Consider the following 24,256-nt stretch of genomic DNA (forward strand, 5'->3'; position numbering starts at 1 on the left):
GCGGCAGCTACAGGGCAATATGGTCATCCTTCATTCCTGAGATTGTCAAAAGACCGTCACAACTTTCTTTTAACTTCTCTAACAGTACAGCCTATAGTAGGCCTAAAGGCTGAGTTATACTTCTTTTAACAGCCCTTGCGCTTGTGTCTTGCGCTTGTGTTAATTGCTCGAGACGTTTATGCTTCATTTTGCTTTGTCGGCGGTTGCGTGTGCTGCATGGCGATTCACCGCCAGGACAGTAGGTGGAGTAGCGGGTTTTTTCAATGACAAGCCTACTATGATGAAAGGAAATTCACCGCCAGGACCTCTTTGGCAAGTCTCTCTTCGACTGGATTCATGCTTCTTCTTCTTCTTGTAAATAGCCAGTATTTTGTCAGATTTTCAACACCTTGGGGGTCTAAACGACTACTTTCTCGCCTGAAAATGTTTCAAATGTTGCTAAAGTTATATATTTACAGAGTTTATAGCTTAAGGGAAATCAGCTTTTCAGGCCGGCTGATTTCGGCTCGGGCAGGAGTGAAGTTCACTGTGTGTAAACGCTCTGCATACTGTCAGATCGATGAGTATGCCGTTTTCAAGTAGTAGGCGGTTTCGAACACAGCCAGTGGCTTGCGCTTGCGTAAAGTTTAGAAAATTGAGGTGACACACGCAAGCATGCAAGGGGGGGCTTGCAACCGCGCAAGGGCTTGCGTTGCGTCTTGCGTTGTGTCTTGCGTCACCGACTATAAATCAGGCTTTAGAAATAGCACCCAGTGATTCTTTTACACTGGTCATATTTTGTCTAATACGGACCTGCAATCCTGCAGTGTATGACTAGTTGCAAAATATGTTACTCATTTGGTCGCTGAAAAGTCCAATAGTTCTCTCAAGAAATTATCATTTTAAAGTTAAAAGAGTTAAAAGTTTTAGAGTTAAAAAGAGAGTGGATAGAGGAGTCTAAAGAAATGCCAATGTTGCTCTACACTGATCCCCCCGATGCTGCCAAAACAGCTCTGACAAGTCAGGGTATGGCCAAAGAACATCTGAGGGAGTCTTGGAGTGTCTGGTTCCAGGACATTAGCAATAGATCCTTTGGGCTATGTGGACTGTGGGGTGAGATTTTTATGGATTGGGTTTGGAAATGCCATCAGATCCCTTCAGATTGGTATCTGGGGAGTTTGGAGACTCGTTGAATACTTCAGACGCTTTTTTGTGTTCTTAGAGCCCTTCCTAATGAAGGAATTTTTGTAGGGCCTGCTGCCGTCCCTCTGGGAGAGGCTGCAACTGAAGGGGAATGCTGTAGTCACTTGGAGGGTGTCACAGGTTTAGGTCACATTCAAGTGAATGCCAGGATGCAGGTTTTCCTAGCAGAACATTACAATGTAACGAGACACTAATCACTTACTTTACCTGTCCGTGGTTTTAAAGTTTGACTACATATGTGAACATATGACAGGTGTGTATATAGGCAAGCATTTGCTAATGTGCATTTCCAATCATGTTAATATGTCTGCATTATGACTATAGTTGGTTTCTGCTGCCCCCAGGTGGCAACAAAGTATATATAAATAAATGATTACAAAAAAGCTTAATTCAACACAATAACGCCACTGTACAGTATGCCTCTTCAAAGATGGAATATGGAATATTTAAAAGGATGACTGAAAGGTATACCTTCATGACGTCCTACTCAGAGCTTCCAGTGAGCTAAACCTCTCCAAGCTGTGTTATTACTCCAAACAAACCTAAATGACCAACTGTGCTGGCCATTATAAAGCATCACAGGGATGACAGGGTATTTCAGGGAGAAGTGAGTGTTGAGAAGCCTCTTCCTCTAAGTTTGTTTACAAGTTATCAAATGGCAAAGTGGAGTGAGCCGACGCCAGGCAAGTGTGGTCAGCCAAAGACAGGTCAGCAGCTTGTCAGAAAAGGTTGTGATCTTTTCCTGCCCTGGCAGATGCCCCCAAGTCTTGTGCAAGTGTGTGAGTGAGATCATAGATGAGAAAAAACGTGTCATTTCCTCAAGGGAAACACCCTTGTTAATGATCTGCCAAATTTTACACAGAGCAGACTTTATGTCCTGTTAAACACCTCACACTTTAACAGCTAAAGGGTACGATCTGGTCAGTTCTTCAGTGATCATCAGATGTTTTCTTTGAACAGTATTTCTATCCTCTTTAACAGAAAGAAAAGGTAGCAGTGCAGGCCTGTGTAGCAGGCAGGGTTAACAGCGTTCTGCTTGAACTGTCAGAGAAGAAGATATCATGTGCATGCTGATTAAGAGACTTGAACTGCTTCCATCAAATTCAGCAAAGTCCAAACTAACATCCAGCAACTAACACAGCAGCTTAATGACAAGAGACAGCAGAGAAAGAGGCAGAAAGGGAGAGCTGTTCGCCTTCTTCGGATGACAGAGAACAGGCTGCTGCAGGAAACCTAATTTCGTTCACTGTGGTCTGAGAACATAAAAAGCTCCACATCCTTTGATCTCCAGTTCTGAATATGTCCCTTAGCTTCATAACGCAGCTTTGGAAACCATATTCCCCAATTATTTCCCCATTATTTCTCACTCTCCCCCTTCTTCCTTCCATTCCTCCCACATAAGCAACGCTGACTTTGATATCAAAGTGAAATGAAGATTAAAGTCTCAGTGAGGGGAAGAGTTGTGTGGTGTGGGGCCCGGCACTTTGCCACAAATTTAGACGTGGTTTGAGCCACAGAGTTATTTGCCCCGTGTCTACCCACTGGTACCTTGACCAAAGTTTACGGGAAAATAAAGACTTTTTGAGGCTTTTGTTTCCTCAGATTTGAGGTGATTGAACCTGAGCTGGAATTGACCGTTCTGCATTGAGATGCATTAAACCAAAACCCCCCATTTTCTGTTTCCACCTTGTTCACTAACATTTCTGGAGGAATTTAAAAGCCTTCCTCTGGGAAAAATGTGACCCTGTAGAACTGTAAAAGCAAGTCATGTTTTAAGCTTCTCTTTGAACTTGCAGCCTGTTCTCTGCCTTCACATATTTTCAACTTACATCTGCCCACCAGCTAAGCGTCTGTCAGTCAAAATGCACCAGACCATCACTGCTTCCTTGCTTGCAACTGTGCATGCACTCTGACCCATCATGAATTGGGAAATGTAACCAATTACAAAGCGTTTGGAAGGTTCAGAGGCTCTGATCTCATGTCAGCCACTTTTAAGGCTCATGTTTGTTACCCTTGTCATTCAGCTAATCTGTGTGGGTACTTTGTCTCATTCAAACAAAGTGGTATCTCTGTTTGCAAGTAGAATTACATATTTCACCATTTTGATTTGAAACGACTATGCATTAGAGTATAATCCCTTGCTTTCTTATAGTTCTCTATAGGAAGGTTGTTTCTATGAAGGCAACATACAAAAAATTTTGTTTTCTGCTCATAAGCTTTTTATTTCCATTTTCCAGGTTATCTGGGCATGTTTGTTTCCATGTCACTTTTAAACTACAATAAGTTCAAACTTTTAATCCATTGAATAAATCCAACAAAGAGAGAAATAAGATAAGAGTGCATATGAGATTTTTTTTTTTACTTCAATATTTGTTGTCAAACCAGGACAGTCTTGCATACAGTGTTTATCGCGAGCTGCTGTGGTCAAGCCAGCTCCAGAATGAGAGCTCGCTCTGATTATCACAAGAAAGCAATTAAATCAGAGCAATGCAAAGTTAATATCTGACATTTTCACAGTAGTTATGCACTAAAGCACAAATAAAAACGTCAACGGTGAGTAGAAATGTTTAGATATCTCCAGAGTTGATATGCACTCACTTTGGGCAAGAAAACGTTCATCTCTGATTGATTCACAACAACATATTCTAAGGCACAAATTAAAACACCCAAAAACTTTAAGATATGTAACATTAGCCCATTTTGGTTAAAACAACAACTGAAACACACTTCCCATTTAACAGTGTCTGCGTAGAAAGCTCTGATCATGGCACCCATGCCGACACTCCTGCAACATGGTTAGGGAGGAGTGACACGCTTTAGCGGACCTAAATGTCCTAATCTACCCTGTGCCTTAGAGTTCAATGAAATTCCAAAAGAACCAGGGCTGAAATAATCTTTTAATTCCTTGAAAGAAGCTCCAGCTGATGTTCTGGGTGCTGCTGGTCGAAGTGCACCCTAAACCACGTGGAGCTCTTTAAACAGTGCCACAGGATCATTTCATAAAGTTTTTACACGTGAACGAAAAACAAATGTCTAAGAACCCGGGCCAAAAATAAAAGAATATTGCTTAAAAACAAGTTTATTGTCATTGAAGCAAGGGTTTATAGACAAAATTGTGTCTACTATTCTGCAATTTTTAGCTGAAATCTACTACACTGACAATTTCTGCACGCCGATATTTAGCAGGAAGCATGTTAGCATGCTAACATTAGCTAATTAGCTTCAAGAAAAGATGAGCAGTAATCGGTGTGGAATTATTTGGTCACCAACCAAACACTGACTAATTGAAATTTCGATGCAATGGTGGGGCTGGATTCATAGATAGATCACCTGATGTGATACAATAATTCAAATTTGAGACATTTCACAATCGCCAAAACCACAACTGCAAGATTGCAACATCCAGAAAAGTCACGGAATCAACATCCATGGGATGATCTGTGAAAGGTTCTTCAGGAAAAATCAAATGATCACCGGACATGAGTCCAATAGTCATTAGATTAGATAGATATTTCTGAAATTAGAAATTTCAGTTTAGACGAAATTGATGTGCCTATTAATAGCTGAGTATTTCCGTTCATAGAGCCATGTCTCAAAAGTTAGACTGTTTTGGCAAGTAGAATTTCACTTGAACAACATATCATGTCTTTGGAAGATATTTGTTGAAAGATGTAATCAGATAATCAGAGACAAGCACAATTTGCTCAGTAAAAGACCCAGTTCAAGAGTTAACCACGACAAATTGCTCTGCACTTGCAAAAGGCAAAAAGAACATCATCCCTGACTTCAAAGAAAGAAGGAGGGAGCAACAAAGAGGGAGTGTTTGCATCAGTGGAAAGCCTCAACCAATCCTCTAATGCTACCAGGCCCATTTCCATACCACATTCTGGCTTCTTATCCCCACTGCTCTCATAAAACCTTTGGCATAATACTGTTGTCGGGTGAGAACAAAAAGAAGAAAATAAAAATTGTTTTAGCAAGAAAGACCTGCATTTTTGAAGCACTTCAGTTGGCTCTGAAAATAATTCATGCACACAGAAGACGTGTTTTTCAATCCACAAAGGAGCTTTAAAGTCTTCTTTTTATTCAAAATGTGGAAACATTCCACAGGATACCGAAGTTTGTGTTCAAGAGTGAAAATATAATCACAACTAAAAAGCTAACAGAATGCAGTGTACTGCAAAACTAACAACAATTATTGTTTATTTTAATCAGCATGAACATTTAGCAACTTTAAAACAGCAACAGATTTCCGACTGTATACATAGATTGTTTTCCTCTGAAAGAGTCGCTGGCACATGGGCCAAAGTTCGTCTATGAGAAACAGGGATAGAGGAGGAGATAGAGTTCTGGATTCTCTGCTGAAGATATTATCTTGTTCCCCAAACTTGCCGTTTTAATGGAAATCCTAGGCCTTAGCCAAACTACACGCTGGTCTTAAGGTATGAACCTCCAAACAGATCCACAACCCCTTCTCCCCCTCTCTCATTCCACCAAATATTTTCATAGGACATCTGACTTCAGTGGCTTGCTATTAGTTTCACAGGTGTGGAGAGACTAACTCCATTTAAACAACCCGGCACATTCCGCCACTGTACTTGCCATGGGTTCAATTCATGACATGCTTTTCGTTCCCTCTCTCATATCAAACAACATGTGTCCATTGTGAGATTCTCCCAAATGTAGCGAGTCACCAAAATTAAAAAATTTAAATAAAAACGAGTGTAATAGTTTCGCTCTTGGGTTACTCCTTATGTGAACACGTGTGTGTGTGTGTGTGAGTATGTTTATTGCTACAGTAGCTGAAAATATGCAACCAGTCTTCTCGACTGCGAGCTGTTGTTGTTTTAAGCCCCTTGGAGGTCTCTGTATCACTCCCACTCAAACTGGCACAGGATCCAAACTGCAACCAGATGGAGGACTTCTGCCATTGTTTTTCAGTTGAGCAATAGTGCAGACTACTAGCCGGCAAGACAGAGCGGAGGGGGACGATCATGTGTATCATCCACCAAACCTGAAATCTGTGCTCAGAGGGAATGTCTAGTCTTTCTGTCCTTTTCCTCCCATCTGCTTATTGGTCACTCCCCCCTTTTTGTTTTCTCTCCTTGCAAACATCTTTTTCCCATTTACCATCTTCAACAGTGTGATTGTAATAAAGTAGTGACAGAGCATGTGAGAAGGATGATTATCAAGAACAGATATAATGATCTGTCCAGAGCAAAAAGAATGGCTGCCTGCAGCCCAAAGTTGACCCCGGAGTGACTCTAAGTCCCGCCTATGTAAATTGCCCACAAAACCTCTCTTTCATTTCAAATCACTCATCCTCTGCTGAAAAAGCATAAAGCCCGGGCCCTGTCTGACGCATCTCTTTAGCACAATTGTGTATGGTTTGGAAGCCAGCATGTTTACTTAGGTTTGGGGGCTGCAGGAGTGAAAACCCCAACACTTTGTTTGTGTGTGTGTACTTCCTTTTTCGATGCAAAACAAAAAAGGGGGAAAGAAACATCAACTTGAGCACAAACCAGAAGTCTAAGAGAACTGTACTTGTGTTGGAGGTGTAGGTGATGCGTGGGGATTGTGGTGTGTGGGTGTGAAGGAGAGCAAGCTTACATGTGCTCTGGAAATAGGGGCTAATGGCCTCTCTCTGAATGGTCTGTAAAAGTGTTCCAAAGCTTCTGCACTTTAGAGCATGTTTGAAGTTGGATGTGCGAACCTGTGTGCATGCATACTGTGCACACTGTGTATTTGCATAACATTTCTATCTGACATAAACTGCAAAGGGAGGAGAAAAACAAATTGAGCTACAGTGCAAAAAAGTTTCTAAACGGTGTGAAGAAGTTCCAAAATTCTTCACAGTTCAGCTGCCTTAGGCATGGTTTTTTCCACAAAATTACATCAAAAGAAGGGAAAAAAAGCTTGATTCCGTTACACCTAGCAGATTCTAGCAGCCTAGACAATTTGAATTTCATGAGGCCAAGTTTGTAGATATTTGTTGATAAAAGTTCAGATCAAAATGAGGCAAGTATGACAGGTGGGATTTTGGTAGTTTTCAATCAATACAAACCATACTTCAACAGCTACAAAGATATACTGCCAGGCCACTATTCGCTGTAAATTAGTTATCACATAAAGTAACATTATATTCGATCATTTAGTAGACCTTTCAATCTTTAACAACTTAAAAGTGAGGAATAACATTCAGGTTTCAGTGCAGTAGGACACCATGGCATAAGGATTGAGTATCGCCACTTAAAGGATCTTCAAGAGAGTCTTAAAGGTAGACAGGAATACCCTGTCCTGATAGCGTTTGATAGCTCATTTCACAATCATGGAATAACAAATAAGAACAGTCTGAGACTGAGACTGCCTTGTGCAGTAACAGATGGCATTCTTGATCAGAGTGCACACAATGTACACATTTTAATCTCTCAGCCCTCTACCAAATCTTGTTCCAGTAGTCCACAGACCCACCGCTGTGCTCCAACATACTGTTCAAATTATTGAAGGCTAGAAACTATTTGGTTCTAGCCTTCTGTTATGGATTAGATAGACTGGAAAACCACTGCAATGTTAACTAGGACCCAGTTCTAATGTAGGGTTTGTTCCACTGACAGTGAATCCGCCTGGATAATCCACAGAGAAAAGTCTTTAGATTGTTCCGAGCGATAGAAAGGATGGAAGACCTTTATATTTTACAGTTCAAAAGTATGCCTTAGACAGTGTAAAGCATATTCAGACAAACTTGCTACTAAACATACTATCCATTCATCCATCTCCTCTTGCTCCTCCAGGGGGTGTCCCTAAACCAGATTACATATAATCTCCTCACCCAGTTTTATGTCTATCCCGAGGCCTCCCATCGAATGGATATGTCCAAAACACAAACCCTGGGAAGCGTCCGGACCACCTCAAGCTGGATCCTTGAGACGCGGAGGAATAGCAACTCCGCTCTGAGCTTCACTCAGATGACTGAGCTTCTTGCTAAGTCTCCTCACTTGAATTTCCTAAGAATGATAAGATGAGGCATAAAATGGTGGATCTGCCCAGACCCAAGCTGAAGCGCCCAAACCACGGATGCAAGGAGGCTGTGCTTACATTAATAAAGCCTAAATGAGCCATTGGAATTATGCTTAATGGATTCAAGATGGTAGTTTTTACAATCTTTGATTGGCAACAACTAGGATTAAAAGATAAATCACCAATGGCCATAAATTGTCTTGTGTGCCTAGAGTAGCAGAGTAGGCAACTCAGTCCACAACTCAAAAGGGATTACCATATTTCAGATGCATGACCTCTGTTCTTTTTTTCATTCATATCTGACATGTTTAGCTCTGTTACAATGAAGAAACAAAGGTTAGTTTGTTTGGGTGTTTGATAAAACTTCTCTCTTCGGTGTGATAAACTCAGAGCACAAACTTTATTTCAAACATGTTTAGACTTTTGAAGGCTACAAGAGTCCCTGCAGGTCAATTTGCAAAATTCAAAGTGAATTAGTAGTGTTTCAGTTACAGCTGACAGAGTTTGTTTTGACTTCGTCGAGCCAAATGTAAAGATTTGCGACTTGAGTTTGGCTTGAACCCAAATTAAGCGAGTCCACAGGCTGGTAATGACATTATTTCAAGAGATATGTTGAGGATACTTTTTTCTTATTAATAGCTTTTTTTTCTGTTCAGAAAAAAAGTCAAATTCAAATTTCACTCAACTCCAGAGGAGGCATAAATCTCAGACAGAGATATTCAACAACAAGTGAAACCAAAACCATCTGTATGGTCTGATAATGTTGGAGGTAAAGTGAGCAAAGTTAGTATGTGAGTTCTTGTCATCTAGGTGACATGAGTATACCTCCAGATCCGATTAAGAGGGTCATTTTTTTTCAAAACAAGTGGAGGAAAAAACGTCTAGACGCGCAAAAAAGAAAGATACGAGGCATGACGTCAAAGAGCAGAGTTTATCCGACTGCTGCATTGCCCTGCACCATATTTGCACTCACTCGGCTTTGCTAACACTGACCAGGATTGCATGGTATGAGAGAGCTGTGTTTAGATGGCTTTTCGCAGCTCCTCAGTTGAGAACTGTGCAAATAGACATAATGCCAAAATAACAGTCGTTGGAATGCATTGATGCATATGTGGTTGTTTGCCTTGGATGGAGATTTAAGGTCACGAGGCAGACAGATAAACTACCCCAAGTTTTCCTGCTACATGTTGGGGAGGTTCTTGTCAGAGGCTTGTCTGGGGTCTCAGTGAGAGGCATGAGTCGGTCAACAGTAGCCTAGCAAAAGCTAGTAAGGTGCAAAAAGGTCAAACTTCCCTTAAAACATCTCCTGGCAACAAGTTACCAACATGGGGTCAATATTTGGGAACTAAATAAAGCTGCATCGCTGCCTACGGAAGTACACCTGTGGGAAATATCACACATTTGGTTAAGGGAAGAACTGAACTGATTACCGATAAGCCTTCGCACTTTGCTGTTATCAATAAATTATTTTCCCAGACAGGAGAACTCCCTAACCGCTCACACTGAAATGCAGCATAGGAGAAGGACATGAAAAAAGATTCAAAGAGCAGACTGTAAAAGCAAACAATGTCTGACTTGCTTTTCCTGCATTTTCTTTCAATTACCCCACAACCATAGCCTGTCCATGCCGTAACTTTCTCTACCCCTTTCTCCCCTGGACAAGGTATTATAACGGCTGCAGTTTTTGTTGGAATGACTTAAATGGCTCTTGAAATGCCGCTTGAGTGATGGGTGCTGGTGTCTACTCTGTCCTCTGTACATGTGTGTTTATGTGTGATTGTGAGCTGACTCCAGACCTCGTTTCCATCAGCAATGCCAAATTTCTTTCACCCACCCAGCCTTCCAGCCCCACTTCTTGATGCTCACCACATCTCCCACAATGGTCTCCCTCATTTTTTGCTTGTGAGGGTTTTTTCCCCCTCCCCTAAAGCTTATTTATACACTCTGTGGGGAAAAACACAATTGCCCTCTCACACTCATAAGGTAATGGCTACAATTTCCTTATCGTGCAAGGACAGATGTGTAAATAAATGGAGTCTAGACTGATAGTGGAGACAAAAAACCTTACCATCTGGGTTTACAATTTGGTCCCAAAGAATCACAAGTTAACCAAACAAGATGTTTTTGTTCTAACACACTTGTTAGAAAACAGTCCAGACAGTCTTAATTACAATATCTGTTGATTAGATCATTTTCTCAGCTGACGAACAACATCATGTATTACTCTGCCTGTCTTTCTTTGTTTTCTGTATCAATGGTCTTATCCACCAAAGATGCTTTGTTTCACTGTCTGCGCTACCGTCTTGTACCAGAAAAATGCGCTGAAAGTGATTACAGACACATTCCAGATGCCCTCTGTGGAGCGAGTGATACACCAGTGGAGAAACATACACAGAGGAGATGCAGGGAGTACATACGATGAAGTGCATCTGAGCTTCCAGATGAGGCATGACGATTCTCTTTCCTTCCTTCAGCCTGGAGTATGTAGACCAGAAACGTTTGAGTGTATGCACGGGAAGAGGAGCTCATATGCATTTTGCAGATGACAACAGTGTACAACAGAGCTGCCATGCCATCTCTTGTAGGAAGTATCAAAAATGCCAAATGGACAATACAGAAAGCAGAATCAGACCGTGCCAGACTAAACTGAATCCACAGACCGGCAGAGGCTGTTGATATGCTGAGAACTATTAGGCCTGAGAACTATTTGGACAATTTTGGACCTTGGCAGTATTACAACTAATGCCCCACCCCTCTATGCTCTCATTCCTCTTCGAATAATCGTATTTTGAACACTATAATGGGCAGAAACTGTCACATGGGGTAGATTAGCAGATTAATCGATGCAGGCTCTGGGGAATGCATTCCCCAGCATTGTCTTCCCATTTGTTTGATATGCATCGCTGATCAAGATGGAGAGCAGAAGTGAGAATATTCCTGAAACCAGATTCTGCTTGATGGAGCCAATATAAATGTCCATGTACAACTTTGGTAGATTTTGAAAATGAGGCTGTCAAGACATCTGATTTTATCTCCATGTTTATTGTGGCCAAAAACATTCACGATAATGATGTCATCAAAATATCAAATTAAAAAATTCCTAACTTAAAAGAAATATTGCTTTCAGACTAATTCATCTTAGATTTGTCTCCTTGGCAATTCAAATTACACTCAAATTAGAAACTTTAAAACAATCTGAATTCAGTAGTAATTATCAGCTGGTTTCTAATCACTATATTATCACACTTGTATTATCAACACCGTGTTGGTGTTTCTTTGTTTAAACATCACGGTCATCGTTGATATATCGTGATATATCGTGACAAGCCCAGCTGAAGTGTAAATCCCCACAAAGATGGTAGGCATATTGCTGACAGTCCTGCCTTCAACAGCGACAGAAACATTGATGCTATGACCTATTTTTACAGCATTATATCGTGGTGGCACTTAATTTGCTTTCAGTATCACACAAACAATGCTAACTGTCAGTTAGCAGCTTTGGACAACACGTTTCTTGGCTCGAATGACATTGTATAAAGACGAAGGAAGGTCTGTATTTCTTGGCAGATAGGGATGGTGGTAGCGAAGCTCAGACCAAGGACTTTTCACCCAAGGAGACTGCCATCGGCGTCCAGTGTATAAACATAAAATGTAGCTGTTGCTGCTTCATTAATGTTAAGTTCTTTTTAGGCTTTTATTACTACCATTTTCAGAGAGCATTTTAGGGATGAGATAGCAACATGTCTGCCATTGAATTGGTTGACAGGGTGATGAATCCAAACCAAGGTGGGTATTCATTCATTCAAAGAAGAGTGGACATTGAGTCCTATTGTTGTTTCTTTGTTAACTTTGCAGTGCACCAACAGTAAAATCTCACAAGATTCATCGTGTATTTTTGGTAGATGAAAAAAAGCAAATTAATTAAGGAAAATGATAATGTGCCACTATGCACCCTGTGCACAACTCTCTGTTGTACCTGAAATCCTCTGTAGAATTGTCTTAAAACCTCAGTGTTTGCATATTGTGCATGTCGCCGTCACTGTCAGAATTCACAGGATCGCAGTAGTGTTGTGTTGCGCCGCAGCAGCAGGATTCCTCTTAGGAAAGAGCTCTAGAGTGTCACCGTGTGACTGTCATCACAGTTCTGACAAGCAAAACTCGAAGAAAACAGCAAGATTGAGATCAGATTTGTGATCAAGAGGATTACACACTTGAAGGGAAAGAGACACAAGATGCAGGGAAATGTCAGAGAACCTGTTTTTTGGATCACAAACATACAGAAAACCTGTTTTTTGGATCACAAACACACTTCGACACATATATATATATAGCCCCACAGGGAAAGGCCTTCCACTCATCAAGGGACCTTGGTGTATACTGTGCTGATTTGGAGGGAGTCTATGCACATTCCCCTCAAGTGTTGAAGGGGTCTGGATTTGTCATTCTCTCTGTATTAGTGAATGGCTGTGGTGCATTTCTGTACTTTGTTACACCTGGCTTATCTCAACTCTCAAAAACCAAAGATAAGAATTGAGTTTTAAGTACCCTCTGTATGTCTTTCTGATTGATGGCCACATCATTGTCTTCAACATAAGAGGGATTTCGCAAGACTCATTTCAGTATTTTGTAATAAGTGAATATCTGTGTAATCTCTGTGTATGTGCGTCACAAATCCAACTGCATGATGATCCAGTTGGAGAATCTAAATTTCTGTATTTTTGTGGAACAGGTCACTTTGTGAACTTATAAAACATACAGTATTATTAGAGGTTCCTTTTGATTGAATTTGGGTTCTTGCGATAGTCAGGAGCGTTTCTATCCTCCTTCTGTCAGAATGATTGATGACATAAACACTGTTGACACTGGAGTCTAATGTTGTTTTTGCCTTTTTTTTCTTTTAAATCTGAAACATCAGAAGTTTTTTTTTTAACTCACCAGATTTTTCCACCATGCTATTTATTACAACCTGTTGCCGTAGCCCTCTTCATTGCTGTCTTCATTGGATGTGCTGTTGCTACGTTTTAAAACCAGTCATTGCCGTCAAAACTGTTAAGTTGCAGTTAACTTTGTTACGTATCAAGTGCGTATGCAGTGGTGACATCTATATCACACAAAAGTACAATCTCACATGCAAAAAAACTCAGCAAATCCAAGCTGCGTGACCAAATGTTACATACTGCGTGTTAATGTCTCCACATATTACACATTTCGATAAGTGCAGCTTTAACAAAAACTAGATTTCTTTGTTCCAATGAAGCATTTTTTTTTATCACTAAAGCCCTCACCAAATTGCCATTTTTTTGAAAACATTCTCTAGCTTTAGCTGCAAATCACAGTTTCTCTGCTTTAAACATGAGGTTCGAATCAGTAGGCTGTCAAATGGCAGGGACATGGCATTCAGGACACATTCTCTCACAACAACATTCCGGTAGACATGTCTGCATGCTCATCTTCCTCTTCCACCTTCTTGTCATCCCTCCTTTTTCCTTCCAGACAATGACGGATCCAGAACATACCTCATCCCTTGGATGGAATACAGTGACTGAAGCAGAAATAATGGATCATGTATCGCACGACTAAATGAGACATAACACTGCCGCTGAATGAGCTACAGAATATAAAAGCTGCGCTGTTTTTATTGAAATACATCTTTAAATCTTCAAAACTATCCAGACTTTTGCTTCCTTGAGAGATTAACGGCATAGAAAGTTTAGCTGATTGCAGGAGTTCTGGAGTATTACTGTGCTTGTAGCTGAGCTTCAGGAATGGGCCGACAGGGTAAACAAATATTGGAGTAGTAAAGAGGTTGTGGCGAACTGGAGCAGAGTAAGTCATGAAGGAATGATCCGCGTCTGGGAGCAAACAGACGGCCCCTGCATGTTTCTGTTGACACTGGTTCAAGTCGCCCAGATCAAAGACGCCACATGGTTACAAACCGAGTGATTCTCAGACCCAGCTTATTTTCTCATTTATTCTACTTTTGCCATTACATTTTTCCAGTACTTTCACCTATCCTTGCCTTTTTCCCCACAATCGTCCTTGCATCTTCTCCTATCCCCGTTTTCATCATGTCCTCCTTTTGGTCTTTCTAATGGATGCGTTGCCATCCCTCATTCCCAGCCCTCGCTGATGTTTCCCATTTCCCTATCACACTTTCTCCACATGTCAGGAAGACATGGGCTTGTGTGGTCACTGCCCAGCTTTGGGAACAGTCCAGCTCAGCATCCATTTGATTGGTTGTTGGTTTGTGTTGTGGAGCGGGCCAGGGCCCAGTGTAAGGAAATGACCATTTCTCTGGTTCAAATTAGCAATGAGGCAACACTACAGGGATTTTTGGAGACGGCTTACAGAGGAAAAAGCAGGAAAAGTAATGAGGGAGTGCGTAGACATCTGCAAACCACATGAAAGTGAGTTGTAATTGATCCAAAGCCCTTTGTAATTAAGGATTATGTTGGTTGGCCAAATAACATCCTCCAGAGGTGGTTATACTTCTGTAGCTTTCAGCGTCCAAACAATCAGAGACTTGCATGGCTATTGTCAGATTGGGAGGGTGTTTTATTTCAATTCCACTTATTCTGCAATATATCATCTACTGCACTGAGCATCCAGCTTTCAACTCAGGTCATGTAAATCTTTGACTTTCCCTGGGTCTTGATTCGACATTTCCATGTCTGTGATGTTTTATGGAACTGCAGTTCTGCTTTCACACCCAATAGCATTTTCCTAACCTCTTTAATTGTGCTTTCTGCCTGAAAATGTGCCCATGTGGCAATGGTTCATGCAGACAGCTACAGATAATAATTATGTTGGAAGAATATACAACCTCTAGTGGTCGTGGGAGAAACTGCATGTAGAGGGTAAAAACAGCATCCATGGCGATACGGTCATGTGTGACTGCCTAAATCCAACAAGTGAGTGACAAAAGTGTTTTAGCGATAAGTTGCTGTTTTATTCACAGAACATTTGTTGGTATCGATCTCACAGCGCAGGAGTTAGCTGCTCCATCTTTCTCCCTCTATCCTCCTTCTGATGGCTTTGTTTCTTTCAAACAAGAGACTTGATAATGACATCTGCTGTGATGTGGAAACACTCATATGAGTTGTATTTCCCTTCTGGCTTGATCTCGTTGTGAGCTGTATTGACAGGTATGAACATGACTCATATGAGTATTTCAGTTGTGAGACGGGTTGCTGTTTTCTTGTATGGAAAGAAGGAAAGACATTGGACCCACATGGTAACTTTATTTGAGCGGAACATATTTGATTTGATCTACAGAAATATGCTACATATCATCACTGAATAAGGCTATATAATCGTGTGATTAAGCCCTGAAATTTCACTGTTATTTCAAAGAAAAGTCTTTCCATAGTCACTTGTGTGCATATTTGCAAGTTTACATTGACAGACAAAACTGAGCAAATACATGATGTAAAGGTCGTGCGGTTGCTTTTACATTTGTTTATGTTAGTCTTCACTGCAGAGCAAATCACAAATGTTCCTCATAAAACTCCCCTCCACATGTATCCTTTCTAAACTGGGTTTTGTAGGCGGAGCAATGAGAGCATGAAACAATATAATTCTTCCTCATCTGCTTCTTGAAGCATCTTGGAGTGGTGCAAATCTGCATCACCTCTGCTGTCTAACTTCAGGACGCATTGCATATACTGTAGGGACAAAAACACAATAACCTTGTACAGGCACTGTGTAGAGCGCAGTCACGAAAGCTATGCTCACGTCGCATTCACCCCAAATGAGCTTGAACGAGCCAGAAGTCGCTATTTGCATTTTATCGTTTCACTTCTTTGCTGCGGATTACAGGAAACGATTAAGACAAAAGCCCTGAATGACTGGTTGTGTTGCAGGCTTGCTAAAACCTCTGAGCATTGCGTTATGAAATACAAGTTGCTCAATGGGCTCATAGTCTGTACAGAGAGGATTACAGAGTCTCTAAACTCAAAGAAAAATAATTACAGTCCGGGGGGAAAAAGCACCCAGCTCTGAACAATCATGGGACAGTGAGACAGCTCCAACAAAATGTGTGTTTTCTCTCTTTTTCTGATTTGCTGTCTTTGTGGGCATGGAGCACTGGTAATATGCAAAGATTGTGTGAAACTCTGGAGGTATAATTTGGGCTCATTAGATCAAAACAAATAATACCAATGCCCAGGGTGGTCCACTGTAGGGGATGAGTCATTATAAAACTATCGTGGTGAGGAACAACACGGGACAAGGTCAATTTCAGGTGTTTATGTGGGCAAGAAGTGGCAACCCCCTGCTACTTTGGTTTAGTGTGGAAGAATGGAGGCTTACAGATAGTTTTGGCCATGTGACAGGGGCCTGAGGTAACCTGCCACTACAAAAACATCAGTTTTTATTTTCATATTAGCCTGAACAGCATTTAAAGTACGTGATCATGAAATCTACATACCGTGGATGTGTAGATTATCAAAGCTGCCGTAAAATATATAGCAAGCCAAAGCCAAACATAACAAATCAGCTCAGCTGAAATTCAAAGTTCAAGAGTATATTCAACTGGGCAGGAAATAAGTTTACTCGCTACAAGGCTAAACAAGTCATTATCCACAATTTGATATTGTTTACGAGGCAGTGACAAACCCTAAAATCTGGGTTTGCAACGAAATTACTATTTTCTGTCAGTGCAAAGCCAAGTACATAAGTCATGAATGGTGTCAGAAATACTATATAGAACACTGAAACATTGAATCCCCCCCACGATATGAACAACCAATGTAAACACTTTCAGATGCATTGCAACAATGAGCCAAACCATATAATATACCACAAAACTTTCCGATTCATTTTGATGATATACCCTTTTATGGCATGTCCCCGCTAACACAGTTAAGATTTGGTTGGACACGGATTAAAAGTCTTGTGTTACATGACCAACTAGGTTATCGATGGATGAACATTGTGGTTTAAGGGGGGATAAAGTCACGATTGTTCAGGTAGGGGTGTATATAGGGGGCATCCCTGGGTCTGATTCTGACTCTAGGGTATTTACTGCATGTCACCACTCTTTTTTTTCTCCTGTTTTTCTGTCACTTCTCCACGAGATCTGTTCAAAATGAAGGCAAAAGAAAAACATCATGTCCTTCATTAAAAGTAATAATTCCTATGACCACGAGAAAGCGGTGCTCCGTGAACGAACAGTGTTAAAAGTCTTACTGACATCTAATGTAGAGGTTGTAGATCACAGCCAAGTGAATACACTAAAATACTTACTATTTTACAGATTATGTTAAATTGAATTTGAATCCTAAAAGCCCTCTCTAGAGCCAGTGTTTGGTTTGTCTTTTCTGTGTCTGTTCTGGGTTACTGTAGAAACATGGCTGTAAACCAGTGTTTACTGGGAGAACAAGGGCCCCTGCCATCTGTAGTTATAGTTAGATAAGATAAGATCTAAGGTAACAACACTTCTTACTTTGATTGTTCAAAAATGAAAATAGAGTTAGGAATTTCATTTTTCATTTCTGCAGATACAGCCCCCTAAATCCTTTATGTTTGAACTTTGAATGAAACACGCGAGATGCTTTTTCCCACTGAACCGCCTGGGCAGTTGTCATCAGCTGGTTGTCCATTTCTGTTTTTGATTTGTAGAAGATGTTAGAAGATGCGTCATAGAAAAGAGTGGAAACTGTGAAAAATGAATGATAGAAGGAGAAACGTCCTCCAATGCATGAAGAAAATGACACGCTTGCTTGTGGTAGTTTTCATCCAATTAGACTTAAAGCAACTCTGCAATTCATATCTCAACTGGCAAACATTAACATTGCGTTACTCACGAGATATTTTGGGTCTAAAATGGCATCCAATGAACTCGCACGTCTTTCCAGCATGTTCCTAAATATGATATATCTCCGATAAAGTTATACCAGAATGGGAGCTCTTTCCATTTTCCTTTTGTAGATGTCAACCTCAGATATTGTAGTTTCTTCTTCTTCTTCTTTGATCGTGGTAATGACAGCATATGCTGTGTGCAACGAAGCCTATACTGCCTTATACTACTTTTAAATAGATTTTGAGGTATAAGTTATAAGGTACTAATTTGATTCTCAGGTAACTGGTGGAACAAGACTTGTTAGTTGATGGCAGATATATAAAATTGTTGTCTACTACTGAAGTTCTGGAAAATTTCCACTGTGTGTGAGCAATATGATGCATGTGGCACCATAAGCTTCCATTTCCTACCTCACAAAATCTGTCTCTGTGAAATAAAATGCTTTTTATTATCCCGCTCCAAGGGGATCATAACACCACAATAACCCCAGTCTCTTTTCTCTCTTTACGAACACCTACGCACATGTCTAAATCAAGTTCAGACTGAACAATAACAAAGTCTGGAGCTTTTCTAATAGTCTCAGAGGAGCTGTTTCCAACCTCTTACTCACTATTGACCCATCGGAGAGAGATATATCCATCTCTCCATCTATCGAGCATCTGAAGTGAAATAATAAAAATAAACACTTGGCTCGGGAAGTTTGTCTGTAACATGATGAAAAGAGGGATAATGTAAGTTTTATACTTTGGAGTTGACCCTGTAAAGAGTTGGCCCAGCGTCCTGCTTTTGAAAGCCCCCAAACAAAACTCTTGCCAGACGGTGAATTGAGGGGCAATGAGGAAGCAGAGTCAAAATATGAAAGCAAATAAACCTACCCATATGCTCTGTAGACGTATGCTCATTTGTACTGACGACCTGAACATACAAACACATGCACTGCTCAGCAGGGTAAACAGTCTTCATTTGGCCTCACTCGGTGTTACGGATTCCCCATTTTTTCTCTTCCCAAACTGTGTAAAGGTTGTTCTACACATCCTTGCAAGATGCAGGGAAACTCTTTCTTTCTTGCATCAACATTTAAAGCCAAGGACAACTCAGCCTCAGCAGTTGTTACAAGAAAAAGCTCTGATGCTGGATGAACAACAAGTTCTCATCCCAATTAGTTTCTGTTGAATTCTATTTGAAAACACAAGCTTTCATCCTAAAAAGCAAAGACGGACCATTGGAGATAGACTAGATTTGACTTTAGAAAGCAAATGCTGTATATAATCTTACTGTGTGTGCTTCGCTCAGACTTCTCTGATAAACAGCTATGTTTGGCACTGGGTTTCTGATATGAGACCATTAAAAAAAAACACATTAAGAAGGTAAGAAATAGGGACACCGGGAAAAAGAATCAAATTGATTAGGAATATTACAGGGGCCAAAATGTGACGATGCAATAATTATCAACTCGATCTTCATCAAAAGTTTCCTCCTTTTTGTTTCTTCTAAGTGGTCCTCTGATATGTGATTTCTGTTAGATGCTGTTGTCACGCCATTCCAAGCTTGCAGGCCTTTCTAAGAGTGAACCAAGTGCTGACAGAGTCAATGGGAGGCGGAGGAAAAATAACAAGGGGCGTCTGCCAAGCCTCCCCACAGCTCACTTTCCCTGTCTCTCTTTCTCCGTCCCCATGTTGCTGCCAGGCCAGTGGAAAAGCTTCCTCTGGTCCAGACAGTTATGAGAGAATGAAACAGCAAGAGGGATACTGATAAACAGAGATATAGGGAGGCAGACGAATGAATCAGAGAAAAAGAACCAAGTGAAACTACCACAGCTATAGTCCACATAATGCAAGGTTTAGAATCATGGAAAACTCCTTCCTCTTTTTGTCAACTGGCTCGTGCTGAGCCAAAACTATGCTCCAGGACAAGGGACTGATTAGTAACACGCTGTCCCATCCATTCCTGAGGGCCATATGTTTTTGCAGATTCACTATCTTGGCTCACAGCTGACTGATTTCCACATTTATCATCCGAGTGTAAACGTCAAGATGACTACTTGTCGTGTGCAACAAGTTTAGAGAGTATAAACACACTGGGCAAAGGAAATGCAAATCTTCAAGCATCTGCACACAAAAATGTATTTATGTATCTTACTCTCTGTGTCTTTTTTTTTTATTCCCCTTTCAGCCAACAAAACCAAATCCAGCCTATTAGTCTAATAGTGTTTTGATCTAAGCTCTGATTAAGACCAAGATCAGTATTCTGTTTCCACCGCCCTCCACTGCAGTTCCTCTCTCAGTATATCAACGGCACCAGTCAGCATTCCTTCAAATAAGTGCTGAAGAGTGTGTGAACATAAAAGTATTTGTGTATGGCTGTAATCACAGCTTCCGGCTAAAAAGCGCACTTAATGAAAACACACTCACAGCTGGAGCCTTAAAAGCAGGAGTTGCCAGTTTTCACTCGGTTGCTTCTTTATATACATACAAAAAACAAAAGGCCCTGATGAGAGAAATGTGTGTGTGCGGGTGCGTGAACGTGTGTGCATACTTGTGTGTTTTGGAGGTGTTTTGGATTTGAACGCACTAAAAGGCTAGATGGGCGTTCACGTTTGCTCGAGAATGAGTGCCATTCTCCTTCATTTCCTGCTCGCGTTGAAAGCAACAGAGGCACATGTGCTGGCCCACACTCAAACACGAACACACCTCTTAAAGCATGTACAGCACAGGCACGCGGGAAAGGAGCATGCGTGAGGGTAATGCACATCCACATTGAATGGAAACATTTTGCTGAGGCAATTTTGGCCCCTTCAACAAAAACTAAAGACAGGGGTACGCTGAGCAAGCAGAGTGACAGCTTGTGGCTGCTGAGATGGGAATAAATCATGATCGTTGCTAATATTGAAAAAGGACGCCATCTTGAATATAATCAATGTAATTAGAGAATTATGGGTTTTTGGATGTAGTAACCATCAAAAAGCCACTACAGTATTCCCCTTACACATTTACTTGCAAAACAATACGCATCCAGTTATGTACATGATGTTATGTGCTTGTCGCTGTGTATTTGGCAGTGAACTGCCTGCTGCTCTGCCCCCTTGTGGCCACAAACTATAGCCTGTTACACAAGCCTGTGAGAAGGAAACACAGAAAGTGCAGTTGAACTAAAATCCCAAATTAAGTTTTTCAATAGATAGATAGATAGATGGATAGATAGATAGAACAAAAAAAGTACAACTGAAAAGCTAATGTTGAGATTGGAATCTAAAATGTCTCGAGTTCAACGTGTTCTGGCCAATGAAGTAAAAGCACTGGAGCATGAGAGGCTCAGACAGTGTGACTGTGTTCATCTGTTCTAAATCTGCGTTTGTGTTTTCGTGGAATGGTAAACCCATGTAGTTGCTTGCATAGCACGAGGCATAAAGTATGCTGCGTGCGCCCTTGTGTATCCAGCGTGTTGTTTGTGTATGCTCGGTCACGATTTGGCACTTTGTATCAGAGGCCTAAATGGGCAGCTGGTTAGAACCTGGTATATGTGGTTAAGTAATGTACCACTCACACAAGCACACACTCGAGCTGCTTGTAACCACAAGTCAGCCAATTACTGGCCAGCTGCCACACGCTGGAGGACACAATTCAGCAAGAGCCAGTGGTACATGGTTACCATTGCTCCAGGGCAAGGTTACCATTGCTTCTGTGCCAGGCTTTTTTTTTTTTTTAGCCAAAAAAAGGCCATTCATTTTGGAAGGAAAACTTTTTCTTTTTTTTTCACCTAAACGTTGAATAATCGAAGCAAAGAGTGTTGAAGCTCAGCGGCAGCTTTGCAGACCTGAAAGCTCGTTTTGTACCTCAGTGCCAGAGAGGAGAATTCACGCTTTAGTGTGTCTATCACCATCCTGAAGATATCACTATTCAGTACTTACAGAAACTCAGTCATCTAAGAGCACATACACCAAAACAGACACACACTCACCACACACTCACACACACACACACACACACACACACACACACACACACACACACACAGGTACACATGCATTGAAATTTTCTTCTCGCAAGCCAGCAAAACAGAGAGATGCTGCCAAATGTTTTTGGATCTTAGAACTCCAGACCACTGTCTTTTCCAGACTCCCCCTCTCTGTTTGCCTCTAAACTTCTCTTTACTCTCTGCTACGAAAGCCTGCTGCTGGTGCGCTGAAAACACATGTGATCGTTTTGGAACCATCTCCATATTTTGGATATTTTCTCGGTGTCACAAATGTTCCATTCTTTCTCCTTCTCCCTTTCATTTCTGCTCTCTTCTCCCCACTTTTCTTCCTTCTCAGTTAGTTGTTTGTTAGGTGGGACACCTGAGGAGTCACAGCTATCTGTCCTCCTCACTGTTTTCGATGGAGGGATGTCGTTACAGGAGGAATGCAGCATCGCTTGCCAGAGGCGTCACAGTGGATAGACAGAGTGAAGCAACAGGGGGATAAAGAAAAGAGAGGAGAACAGAATAGAAGAAGATGTGCAATCCTGCTTTCTGTTGGTACATACCCCTCATAATATGATTAACACACATGTCAAATGAGCCGCAGTGGCATGCCATATTAGTAGCAGTGGCATGACATGAAATAACAAGATCCATCTACATGCAGGACCCTTATGACAGTTGTACTACATAACCAGCTACCACACTGCCCTATCCTGATACACACTGGTGATACACGACACGCCCATTTCAACATCACCACTTCAGTCCAAGATGTGTGACCACAAACACAGTCTAAGCCCAGAGCTGGAATTCACATTCACAAAGCCACAGTCCCCATCAATGCCATCACCATCAAGAAGTTCTGAATGATTACAGGCAAAGTATGAACACTCAACCAAAGTTGTTCGTGGAGAAGTTAGGTGAACAAACGGTACTGTTTCTTTTTAATCCACAAGTTTTTGTTCTGTGCACTAGCTTAGGACTGAGGAGAATTACACAGGTCTCATGACTGAGATGTTAAATCAGTTGTTGTTTTTTTTCCTCTTTCTCCTTTTCTCTTTCTGTCTCTTAGCTAAGTTGACCTCATGCACATGTGATAAAATAAAGAGATTTCAGGACATGAGGATGCTGGCAGAGCCAGAGGAAATATGAGGACAGACAGATAACTGAGGCTTACCTCTCTCTCTCTCCTTGGGGAGCTGAAATGCAGAGGGGGGTTCACCAGGTAAGGCCAGCTGTAGGTGTGTGCTTCAGGTGGGTCTAACTTCTACCTCCCTCCTTGCTTCAGCCAAGCGAGTCGCCCATGAGATGTGATGGCATCAGATATTCAATGAGCATGCAGCCAAAAATGAGGAGAGGTGTCCTCCTGGGCAAAGAGCGAGCACCTTGAATTCGTCCAGTTCTTCTCACAAGTACAGGGAAAATTGTTTTGAAAAGAAGAAAACAACCAAGTCAAGAATACAATATTCTCAACTGCAGGTGGAGCAAACTCTGTTCAGCTTTTATTTTCTTCTACCTCCAGCAAAAAAAACTAAAAATCCCATCCAAGTGCTTTTTGGAAGAGATGGTGAAAGCGAAGGAGGGGACGAAAGTGAGAGAAGAGGGAAAAATCCTCTCTGTGCCGTCTTCAGGCTGTCCAGGCGCAGGTCTGAGGAGCACCTTCCCAATCTGTGCACTCTCGCTCTCCAGGGTGGGAAGTAGGAGGGCAAGAGCTAGGGAGCAGGACAGAGAGGGAGAGGGAGCGAATAACAGTGGAGGGAAACTCAGTCTGTCAGTCAGTCAGGTTAGTCAGGCAAGAAGGCAGCAAGACAGTGTCTGTGGAGCTGAAGGCTGTGGGTCCTAGCAGCATGCGCTCGCACTCCCAAGACTTATAACCAGGGGCTGAACAGCTCGCTGCTCCAATCTCCCCGACTAACACCCCGATCCCTCTCCCACTGGCTTATTTTAGGAAAGACAGAAAGGATTGTTCGTTGGGTTTAACCCCCTCCATACAAAAAGCAAGTGTCTGTGGCTGGCTGCAGAGAGGAAGCAAGGGAGTGAGCAGAATGGGGGGGGGCAGCAGCCGCACAGAGAGGGTGGGGTAGGATGAGGAGAAGGGAATGAAAAGAGACGAGGAGAGGGGAATTCGGAAGCGTCTCTTACTCATATTCCGCCTCTCTCCTCCTTTTTTCGAATTCGCCTCCAATATATCAGTTTGGTTCTTGACAATTTAAAACGTGTCCTCCAATCAGCTCATCAACCACAGGTAAAACTATGCATACTGACATTACATACCTGTGAAAGTTTAATCCTTTG

General features: G+C 41.5%; 1 protein-coding gene across 1 annotated transcript in view; it reads right to left on the minus strand.

Annotated features, from left to right (window-relative positions):
• The window catches only part of col8a2 (collagen, type VIII, alpha 2), a 48,944-nt gene extending 25,087 nt beyond the window's left edge, over positions 1-23,857 (minus strand). The window contains exon 1 of the mRNA XM_075449677.1: positions 23,139-23,857. The gene's annotated coding sequence lies outside the window, so the exon portion shown is untranslated. The remainder of the gene's footprint in view (positions 1-23,138) is intronic.
• Between the last annotated feature and the right edge of the window lie 399 nt (positions 23,858-24,256).

The sequence above is a fragment of the Odontesthes bonariensis genome, chromosome 18, assembly GCF_027942865.1.
Source record: "Odontesthes bonariensis isolate fOdoBon6 chromosome 18, fOdoBon6.hap1, whole genome shotgun sequence".
Taxonomy (NCBI): Eukaryota; Metazoa; Chordata; class Actinopteri; order Atheriniformes; family Atherinopsidae; genus Odontesthes; species Odontesthes bonariensis.